Source organism: Scaptodrosophila lebanonensis, unplaced genomic scaffold (genome assembly GCF_003285725.1).
Source record: "Scaptodrosophila lebanonensis strain 11010-0011.00,11010-0021.00 unplaced genomic scaffold, SlebRS2 tig00000024-arrow-pilon, whole genome shotgun sequence".
NCBI classification, from domain to species: Eukaryota; Metazoa; Arthropoda; class Insecta; order Diptera; family Drosophilidae; genus Scaptodrosophila; species Scaptodrosophila lebanonensis.
The window spans coordinates 11,988,148-12,000,206 of NW_022060538.1; the positions used below are offsets into that span (position 1 = coordinate 11,988,148).

General features: G+C 37.9%; 1 long non-coding RNA gene across 1 annotated transcript; it reads right to left on the reverse strand.

The window, feature by feature from the left end:
* Positions 1 to 5,282: 5,282 nt before the first annotated feature.
* On the reverse strand, positions 5,283 to 7,348 carry LOC115621277. The gene is made up of 3 exons (XR_003995257.1): positions 7,042 to 7,348; positions 5,534 to 6,957; positions 5,283 to 5,439 (listed from the first exon to the last, which is right to left on the reverse strand). It is a non-coding gene; the product is annotated as an uncharacterized LOC115621277 (long non-coding RNA).
* Positions 7,349 to 12,059: the final 4,711 nt, after the last annotated feature.

The window sequence follows — 12,059 nt, forward strand, 5'->3', positions numbered from 1 at the left end:
CAATTTCCTTACTGCCTTCAGAAAAACAAATTTAGAGTAATGATCTAAAACAATGAAGATGGCAATATTTCCGCTGCGTGACCGAGGATATGGACCTAAAAAGTCAACGTATAAACGTTGGAAAAATCTCTCAGACTCCGCAGGTTTGCCCAAAGGTGGTCGCATCGGAAAATTCGGTGCTTTTGTCATCTTGCAAGTTTCGCAAGCATTTACGTACGTCTTGACATCATCAACAAGACCAGGCCAAAAATAGTAACGCCGGACTCGTTCCAACGTTTTATGGATCCCGCCATGTGATGCTAACGGATTGTCATGGGCATTGCGGAGTACTTCCTCGACCAAGTTCTTAGGTATCCACAATTTCCAAGCATAATTGTCGTGTAGCTGATCACCCGTTGTATGCACGGTGCGCCTATACAGCATATTGTCAACCACCTTCAAGTCCGGAAACTGGTCATTGTTGGCTTTAACTGACTCGACCATATCCAGATAATCAGCTGACTTAAAATGTTCTGAGTCCAAATTTACAATTAGGCCCTTATTATAGTCAATTGCTGCTAATTCGTCCTCGTTTACGCGTGACAGCGCATCTGGCACAATATTTAATTTGCCTTTTCGATGCTCAATATTAAATCGAAAACCCTGCAGTTTTAACGACCAACGCGCTAAACGGGAATGTAAATCGGTTTGCGACATAAGCCATTTTAAAGAGGCATGATCGGTAATGACTGTAAATTCATGCCCTTCAACATACGGACGAAATCGTTTGATACATACGATGGCTGCCAAACATTCCTGCTCGGTGACAGAATAATTTCTTTGGGCCTTGTTTAATTTCTTAGATACGAATGCAATCGGCATTTCGTCTCCTGCTTCTGACTTTTGTACAAGAACCCCACCTACTCCTGTCTTGCTTGCATCGCAATGTATGTAAAAAGGTTTGGAAAAATCGGGACTGATCAAAAGTGGAGCAGAACTAAGCATTGATTTTAAAGTTTCAAACGCTTTTTCTCCTTCGACAGACATAGTAAATTTACGCTTTTGCTTCAGCAAATCTGTTAGTGGAGCAGTGACTCCAGCAAAGTTGTTTATAAACTTTCTATACCATCCGGCCATACCAAGGAAACGCCTTAACGCCCTTAAATTCTGAGGTAAAGGAAAATCTACAATCGCTGACACTTTGCTAGGGTCTGTGCGTATTACTCCCTCTCCGATTATGTGGCCTAAGTATTTTACGCTACGCATACAGAAATTGCTTTTTTCGCAATTTATTGTCAAGCCGGCTGCCTGTATGCAAGAAGCTACTTTGCGCAAAACATGCATATGCGCCTGAAAACTATCTGAAACCACTAATAAATCATCCAGATATATAAACACCTCATTCCTCAGAGCCGCTGGTATTACCTTGTCCATCAAGCGGGACATGGTTTGAGGAGCATTGCAGAGCCCGAATGGCATGACCTTAAAATGATATAAAGGTCTACCTGGTATGGTAAAAGCGGTTTTGTCGCGAGATGCGGTATCGAGTGGGATTTGCCAAAAAGCATCTTTTAAATCCAAACTCGTTATGAACATTGCCTTTGGTAGCCTGCTTAGTATGCCATCAATTTGTGGTAAAGGATATGCATCCTTTTGCGTAACTGCATTCACCTTTCTACTGTCTAAGCAGAGCCGCACTTTGCCAGGCTTTTGGACCAACACCACAGGCGAGGACCAGGCACTGTCTGACTCCTCAATGACATTTAGCTTCAACAATCGATCGACCTCAGCATATAAAAGTTTTTCAACCGCTGGCGATACTGGAAAATGTCTTTGCTTTATTGCCTTGGCGTTGCCCACATCTATAGAGTGAGATACTAAATGTGTTTTACCTAAACCAGCTACGGCAAACGATGGAAACTGCGCTATAACATTCTGCAATTCCGATTGCTGAGCCAAAGTCAAATTGTGTGTACCCCTATCTACTTCTGCCAATTGCAAATTAGATGGAAGTAACCCAAAACTGTTCCAAAAGTCTATGCCCAAGTATAAGTCTTGACTAAGAGAAGGTATTATATGGAATACAATGTTCTTTTTCTTATCATTGTATTCAATTGGTAATGTCACTCGTCCCAAAATTGTTTGACTACTGCCGTCCGCAGTGCAAGCGTTGCCAAGAATCTTTTTGAGTCCTATCTTGCTACGTATAACTTCCTGGGCCAATTGTCCACTAATACAGCTCATTGATGCTCCTGTATCTAATAAGCCTGAAACAACTCGACCTAATATTTTAATATCTGCATACGGACGTTGGTCCTTAGCATTTTTGCCAATAGCCGAGATAACTTTCGCTGCATGCCAAAAAGATTTAAGTCTAGCTGTGTTGCGCGAACGTTTACCAGGATGAAGATACGTTGGAAAGTTGGCGGATTCTTTTAAAATCTGAATTCGGTGAGGCCAGCATGACGTAATGTCAGGCATAGTCTCAAAATGTGGTACGTCCGGTATATTTTCAACAATAGTTGAGTTTATTTTATTATGATACTGGTCTACAACTCCGTGTTTGTCGACCGAGAATGGTGAGCGATCTGAGGCGGTCGACTGCCTTGGGTGCTCGCTTTCGCGTTTTTTGAGCATCGCTGACATGATGGCTTGTAGGTATTTGCCACTCCACAACCATAACAAAACACTTTTCTTTTGGCAATACAGTCCTGATAGCGGTGACCCTCCTTCCTACAGTTCCAACAGACTAATGCTAACGCTTCTATATCTAAAGGAACTTCGTCTTCACCAAACTCAGAAGCCTCTTCCCAATTACCTCCATTGACTACTTCAGCTACGTTAGTTCTGAACGGAAGTGCTTTACGATAAGTCTGCGTGCGATTAATGCTTTCCAAAAAGCATTCGCGCCTGCGACAAATTTCCCGCAACTGCTCAACAGAGTTGATCTGCAGATTCAAAATTTCATGCTGAATTTCTGGTTTCAAGTTGCGCCTCAAAACCTCAACTAACGTTTGCTCCGACAGTGGAGTTTGCAAACGGTCAGTCAGCAGCACAATCGCATCATAAAATGCATCAAAGCTTTCTTTCTCGCGCTGCTTCCTATCGCGTATTAATTCGCGGATATCCACGTCGGTGCGAGTGTCCCTAAATTGTTTGCGTAAGGCCGCGCATAACTCTGGCCAACGTATATGTCCACTGGACTTGTGAAAACGCCAGAAGAAATCGCTAGCTTTTCCCTCAAACAGCGTACTAGCATTTCCGCATAATAAATCGAAATTTCCTTCCAAAGTTTGATGAGTCAAAGCCTCAACCCGGTATAAGAAATTATCAATAGACAAACTACTGCGTTCACCAGAAAATCTAAGTTTCCAGCTAGTAATGATTTGGCCAACTTTATCGGGTCTACTCAACAAGCTAGAATTGATCGAACGAGGCGATGCATTAGGAGGTGCCGTTGATGGTATGTTAATGGCATTGTTAGAGCCAATGCCCAATAGTTGTTGCAAAGAAGCGGTCTGATCTGGTATTTCTAACGATATGTTTCTTGATTCTGCCGTTGCTGCAGGGGCCGCTTGTGTGGCTGCCGCTGGTGCAGCTGACAATTGAGCTGCAAGATTTTCTTGTAGTAATCTCCCTATCTGACCAGTTAACTCCAGCATTAATCCAGTCTGCATTGCTTTAACAGCTTCTGCAATCGCTGCTCCGACCTCAGGAGAAAGGCTTGAATTACCAACAGTACTGAGGTTGACGGTATTAGGTGGGCTTGGACTAACACTAGTTCGCCTTGCCTCACTGGACGTGCTAGCCGAACCTTGTTGTCGAGATTGTGCCCTTGTGTTGTAAGCCGAAGTTGTTGGCTTGGCCAAAGGCTTACTTATGCAAACCTCTCTGCAAACGGGACATAAATTTGAGGCATGGACATGCGTTGTAATGCATGCCTTATGGAATATGTGTCCACAAGTCACCCTATATGTTTCCAAATCCTGTAAGTTGCCCTTGCATAAAAAGCAAAGGTCAGTTGCCGATTCGGCACTGGTTTCTGTAGACCGATTTAGTGGCATCTCGAAGCTACTATTAATACTTCAATGCATATGCAAGCAAAACACTTGCAAGAATAAATGCAAAACAAAATCCCAAAACAAAACAGAGAAACTAAAATGTCAACAAAACCAAAAAAGAAATGTTGTTGTTGTCTGCACGTCAATAAAACTATTGCTGCAGCTTAAGATATAGGTACAACAAACCCAAAAGCGAAAAACTAAAAATTAAACCTAAACAATAAATATAGCGAAACGGTAACGATCAAAAACCAAAAGTCTATGATTTCACGCTTAACCAACAGCATATGTAGAGATTCTTATCAGTGTTTATCAGCCTGTGTACGTAAGTGTCTGCTTCCCAAAGCGGGGTAAGAGGAAAGAACACTGGTGTTTGTCGTAAGAACAACAACGCCAAACTCAACGCAAGCCAACGCTTGGCCGGTATGACGGTGTTATTCTGATGCCAAACCTACGTGACCTTGTCTTCATTATGAGCCGTGGCCAGGCGGCAATTACAGAAAATTAACCCAGCCTGTATTCCTAAGCACCCCATAACGCAAACAAAAAGTCTTTAGAAACCAATGATATTGAACTTTTTTACTATTTGAATGCCTACATTATCCGTGGTCAGTAGTCAGCTCTTAAAGCCGATCGTACTGAATTCCTATGCGTCTAATTGCAGAAACTCATATAATAAAAATAGAAAAAGGAATTGGTATCGCTTTAATTCCTATCAGCCGTGGCCTGCTGACATTTCAAAGAAACTATTCACCAGTATTCCTATGCGTCTGACAGTCACCAAAGCGGTACACAAGAAAGGACAGAAGAAATGGTTATAGATATACAGTGTCATTGCAATTTAAACAGTAGCCGTGGTCAGGCGTACCCTCTGTAGAGAACCAATCCCCTGCAGTCCAATGCGTCTAACTGCTAAATATACCTAAATGACGTTAAAAGAGATTTATTTTTCCTTACGATAGTTGCAATTAAAAGAAAACATAGCGATAACGATAAACAAAAATGTAGCTAAACTACAAAAGGGAAAAAGAAATTTAATTGCGACTAACGTACGAGAAGCTATTGTTGGAAAAGACTAAAGATTTTACTGCAGAAAAGAATAAAAAGTGTATCAGTCATATTTATGTTCTTGTGAAGCCTAACATTTGAAAGCCAAAAATACGAAATAAAATTGACAACTAAAAGTTGGGCTCCACACGTTGGGCGCCAAAATAATAAATGAAATTATAACTGTAACGGGTATAGACAATAGCCCATTAGTGTAGGCGAGGTGGTGGGTGTAAGATTGAGAGCGCACGCTAGTATGTTCCGGCTCGGGCTCGTCGGCTAATGGGTGGTGTTCGATGACTCTCATATCTTACGGCCTTTTAATTAGCTTATTATTTAAAAACAAAGCGTGCTATCGGAAAAGCCATAAAAATCGGTAAGTTGACACAAATAGGACAAAAAGAAGAAAGCTGGGTTTGCAGATCACAGGACACAAGTGGACACACCTTTGGTATTCCTCTGTTGACGTTGAGGAAGTATTGGCCCACCCATCCTTGGTCATTCATATCCTAAAACAATTATGCGAATGACCCCTTCAAACCTCTACATGCTGCGGCTAGCGGAAATCATAAGACCGGAAAATTTAAGCAATCATTATAATGTTTTTATTAAAAACTAAATTCATTGAACACCTTGTCTTTTCGAAGTTCCATATATAACCTAACTTTATCCAACGGCAAGTTAAAACTAGTTTTCAAGTCTTTCGCCTTAACCTTTACGACGAAATCAAGCCTATGAACATTTCTAATTAAATATCTAGTAGTAAAAAAATATATATATAAGTAGGTATAGCAAAGTGAGTAGAGCAATTGGCGTGGCTGGAAGAAATGGTTATTTATATTCAAATATTAAAGAAATTAGGGTAAGAAAATATAAACAAATATTTGAATTATATAAATTCATGCATTTTCCCCTTTTGGGATGTTTATGTGCGTGCCGATAATAGGAGAATTATGAAACAAAAGCCAAGACTTGGCATAAAGGCGTTAAGTTTGTTTTTATGCCTAGCAGGCAAGCCTGTGTTCCAATTGAACAGCTGATCACTTCCGTACGCATGCACGCAAGTAAGTATGAAAAATAAAAATTAAAACGGCTGTACTTACAGTTTTTGTCCAACGTCGAAAGATCTTTCGGGGGGGACGCGCTGTGTGGGCTCACCGCTGCTTGCATGCATAATTTTTTTGTACTAAAGTTTATGTTCGATATTTACTGGGTGGGCTTTAACGTGTTTTTTTTTAAACAAACCAGAAAAAAAATTGTCGCCATGCACATACACATTTGTAGCTAACGAATTTTGCTTTGTGTATTATTTTTTTTTGTTTTCACTTAGGTATATTCTTTCCCACTTCATCACGCCATGCCGAGTTGCTTTGCTCGCGTGGTTACACATATGTACATTTAAATTTGGATTTAACACAGGGGAAAAAAAAATTAAAGAATAATAAGCGCACTAGAGAAGTTCATTTTTGCGCTGGACACATATATAAATATATATGTGGATATATATATAATGTTGCCTTTAAAGGTTGGGGTAGGCTAATTTATGCCTTTTTCTTTCCCACGGGCCTCCAACCAACACAACGGGGCTTTGCCAATTGCCCAGGCACAGGTTTCACCGAAGACAACACAAAAAAATCACTCGCACTCCGTTATTAGGCGACGTCCGTCATAGACGATATGACCCACGAAACTGCAGAGACGGTTCTTCTCGCCGTTCCAGTGGCCTGATCGGAAAGCCGATCTTACCTCTGGCACGCCTTCGTCTGGCGTACCCCTCCCTTAGCCTAGTCGCTGCATTAGCATGCGCGCATCAAAGCGACAGGCAAAGGTTAATGCCCTATTGGATTGGACTAATTATTAAGTGCCAATTCTGCACGAAAACAATGTAAATCGAAAAAAATGTGAATTAGAATTTGCATTCCAAATGCGAAGAAACGAGAAAAATAAAATTTACCCGATGTCCGGAAGTGGCACCATGCAGAAAAATCCTTTCGACAATAGAATCCTCCAATTTAGTTTTCGCCAATTTATATACTTTTTTATTCGCTGTTAATACTATCGTTGCTGTATTAGGTTGTAGGTTATAGGTACAAATATAATCTGTATAACCAAAAAGTTGATAACCCCGTTAGCGTGGATAATGCACAACCTTCCTCTAGGCGATCTCGAAGTAAAAAGAAAGATCCGGATGCTAAGGCCAAGCAAGAAAACTTTCTTTTACGGAAATTGCTTCACACCTCTTTTGACAATTTCCTTTCGACAGGTCAAGGTTAAAGAAAGGGCCACTGACAACTCGCAAATATTGCCACTGTGCAACAATGAAAATAAACAATAGGTGGCCGATAGCCGTGCGGTTGCAGAAAATTAACTCCCTTTAAAATAAGTAAAAACAATTGAGAAAATTTGTTTATCTTGTTAACTAAGGCCAAAAAAAAAATGTGATCGTAGGCAGTTGACGCTAAAACATAACGCTAATTCAAATCGTAACTACACAAGCAGTGTGTGTACATAAGCAGCCGAAGCACTGCTTGACCAAGGTAGTGCAATAAAAAAAAAATACGATATTCACTGCCAGCGTCGTTACAAAATGAAAATGAATTATAGCATACTTTTCAGGTTATAAAGTTAAAGTAATACTTAATGAACTGATATATACATTTGTTAATGAAACCAGTAATAAATTAAATATATTTATTTCATATAATTATTTTTGAAATGAGATTGCAAGTTTTCTCTATTTAAGGAATAAAATAAATATTTGTAATATCAAATGAATAAACTTATTTGTCATCAGTCTAGAATGCATATTAAATAACAAATTAAAACAGAAATGAGAACTGCTCAAGGTCTAACCACTTCCCTATATACCCAATATTGTATTAAACAGCTTCCAGCTAACAGAAGAAGAAACACAACGCTAATAGGAAAATATGTGACCATTGAATGCTGCTCTCTCTCTCTCTCTCTCTTTCACTCTACCTCACTCTTGCTCACTCTCTTCCGCTCTCTCTTTGTTGGTCTAGCCGCCATTGCTGCCGCATAATTTAGCAGTCAAGCAGGCAGACAGCTAGCCAGTCAGCCAGTCAGCCAGTCAGCCAGCCAGCCAGCTTAAATAAATGAGGTCATTGTTATGCAAAATTTGGCATGCACAATGCGAGCGCTTGGGTATAGAGTACATATGTTGGTGTGTATGGCCAACGTGGAAAATAGTCCTCTGGACGCGTGGACACTGGCCGGCTGACCGCAGGGTTGGCAACATCTTTATGGCTCGTGCGGACACATTTGTACGTGCCCTGCTGGTCTCTAGTTGCTCAGACCGAAACCGTCAACCGAGTCATTAACGTGCACAAATATTTGCACACATATGAATGAGTGTGTCGGTACGTGTGTGTGTGAGTGTATATGTGTTGATGTGCTCGTCAGTGCGAAACTGCTGAAGCATGGACGACTGCCATTTTGGGCACAATTCGCACAAAAGGTCAAAGGTGTGCGACAGTTGTTTTTAATATGCTTCTGTTGAGATTTTCGCACAGATAGTAGTTTGGGAAAGTGTGCATTTTTTACGGACATTTTATAAAACCCGGGCACGTTTAAGCAAAGGAATTAACATTACAGTTTCCAATACCCAGATGCAACATCGAGAATCTGACGTGTTCTTATTTAAATCAATACGTGTTGGTCATATTTAAGGACCTTTTCCTCAGCAAAATTGAAATGTTATTTTTGAAAATGGAAATAAAAACATTTTCACTTGTATATATCTATTATATATATATATATATATATATATATATATATATATATATATATATATATATATATATATCTGTTCCTTTTTAAAGTTTATCTATCAATTTTCACCATGATTTATATGTTTTAATTTTTATTCATTCACTGAAAATTTAATAATTATTTTTGAGTGTTACTTTTAAATTAACCAATAATTATTATTTTTGAGCAAAAAAATAAAACTTACAAAATATTGATTGTGCATGAGTTTTATTTTTTAAAACTGTAATTTTACCTTTTTCTAAGGAGTAAGAATAAAATTTATATATAGGCAAACATTTTTAATTAATTTATTTTTAATTATTTATTTTTTTTTTAAATTTTAAAAATGAATTTTTAAAGTAACACTTAAAAATAAATATTTCATTTTCAGTGAATGAATAAAAATTAAGAAATAATACTTATTGAGTAATTTTTTTAATAACACTTATAATGATTACAGTCCCTGCTTTAAATACATAAAAGTTATATTTTGAATGCAAAGTACAAGTATATAAGAAATCAAGTTGGCAACTAAAAATGGAATATTTGTGATTTAAAAAACACTATTCATTTATAAATTATTTATGTATGATTAAATTGCTTATTTATGAATTATTTAGTTATTTCTACTTGTAGATGTCCTACACCCTTTTAAAACAGTTGACTATCCTATCCATTGCTAGTTGAATAGCTATTCACAGAAGACTTTAATAAAATCAATTTTGAAATACTTCTTATATGCATGTTGTATGCTTCTAGTCTATGTGTTTGCATATTTCACGTACTTAAATTCGGTCTTCCGCAAACATTCCACATGAGAAAACGTATTGTAGCATTAATCGCGACTGGAGACTAACGATACGCTTCGCTGAATAACAGTGGGCAGGTGAGGAAACTAACACAGATCAAGGGGGCAGATGCAACAAAACAACCCCGCGAACGCGCTTGTGGCAAACTTCGACGCAGGACCTCTGGAAGTTTTTCCTAGAGCAGCGGTCTGCTGTTGGCGGTTTGTGGGCGTATCAATAGGCGGTTTTCGATACGCGCTTAACGCCAAATTCTGGTTAAATTAAGCACATCAGCTTGAATAGCAGTACTATATGTTATCTTTTGCCGATTTGGTATTAGTTTTTAGACATTTCGCCAACCATTAGAAACAAAAAAAATTTATATATTTTTTTTTTTAACTGAAATGGGATTTACTAACTTTTTCCTATAAATTAAAAATCTATCCCATCGGTTGGCTATAACATATAATTTCCAACAGTAAGCGCTAATAAGAAGTTTGCTTTAAAGCAGTAAACATCATGCATAAACAGCATAAAATCTATAAATTTTATCCCTAGCTAGATAGTTTGTCGCGAAATCCAAAAATGTTGTGTAGCAGGCCGTTACTCTAATCACCGTAGAAAGTAAGGATGTATACACTTTTGTACTTAGTTTAATAAGCATTAGTGTACACACTGAGAGCATTCCCGCTCTCAGAGGTACACAAGACATAATTAATAAAGAGAACATCACTTTTTGATCGTTCTTTGTGCAAGATAGTTGTGTAAAGTGCTTTGTGTAAATAAATACTTACATACATATGTACATACATATATATTTAAAGACCTGACTTTACTATTAAAGTTGTTTACTTACAAGTTTTTAATTTCCTCAATTTCCATGCACTTTAGTATATTCACAATTTCTTAAAAAAAATAAAATCCCAATGGCATTGCCTAATTTTATTAAAAATGCGCGCTATATTTGTTTTTATTGTCGTCATCACACTTATCTTAATTTATATCCGCTCTGCAAGACAATTAAGTCTCCGCATACCTCTGGGTGTATATTTAGCTGACTTCTCTCATCATAGCTGCTGATTTTGTAGTCGAAAGTCTCAAATTTCATTTAGCAAATTGTTGTAAGTATTTTTTTAAATGCCACCATATTTCCACAATTACCTGAATCACCTGTCTGCTCCACCTCCAACCACCCCTCAGCTGCTCGTCAGCCAGCTGAGCATACTCATTAACGCATCCCAACGGCAGTTATTCGACGACGCTCCTGAATTATCCCCAAGGCACGGTTTTTCCAGCACACATATTTTTTATATATTCAAAGCGAATAGCATGCGCCCACGCACACACACACTATAACGTGTGTATGTGTGTGTGTGTGCGTAGGTAGTGTTTTTTTTTTGGCTCGACTGCCTTGTCATTAAGGCGGCAAGGCATCTTTTGTGTCTGCTCCTTCCCCATTCATCCACTTTCCCGTACACAAAGCAAAAACGCACTGCCTGTTGTTTGCCTGTCGGTTTTTGTGCCAAACTTTTTTGCCGCTGTTGTTGTAGCGCTGAAATTTCAATTTTGGCCTCTTTCTCGTCCTTTCGAATGTAAACTCATAAATCAAAATGCCTGAGACAACAAAAGCCCCCAAAGCAAAGCGGACAGCTACAAAACCAAAATAATAAGAATGTCCAAGCCAGGGATAGAACTAAACCATGCTTCGATTTATCGCAATCTCATAGTCTTTAATTGTATTATAAATACAACTAGCTAAGCCCCAAAACAAGTGTTCAATTGAAATCATTATCCTAAAATCATTGGGATAGCAGATCGAAAATCCTTAATAAAAAATAGTAGACAATATCAGGAAACATTTCTCTAAAACGTAACATAATTGTAATTAATAGAATACAAATAATTTAACACGAAATAGTTGTCCTCTCTTTTCATGAATTAGTTTTATTACTGCAAAAAATCTTAATATAATTCAATTTATTCTGAATAAAAGTATTTGGCAAGAAAATTTCCATTTATAAACTCCTGATAATACGTCAGTTGTTATTGGTATTTATTATTGGAGAACAAAAACCTTATAGCCTAAACTTTAATATAATTTAAAGTGAAAGCTACTAAAGCTTTCATAATAACATTGTTTATTTAATTTTAGCAAATGAAAAAGTGAAGGAGGTATGTTAAAGAGCTTGGGATTGTTAATCAATGAAATATAAATTTTTAATTTTTACAAATAATTGCTTTAAAAATGTGAAGTACATAGCTCCATGATTCAATGTTTTATTTCTCCATTCCTGGATTAATCTTAGACCAGATTGTAAGTACTTGTAAAAAGTTTGCGGTCACAACACATGCTTGCTTGCATATCAATTAAATAAAACGTTAGATTAAAAGCGAATTCGATGAATGGCTTACA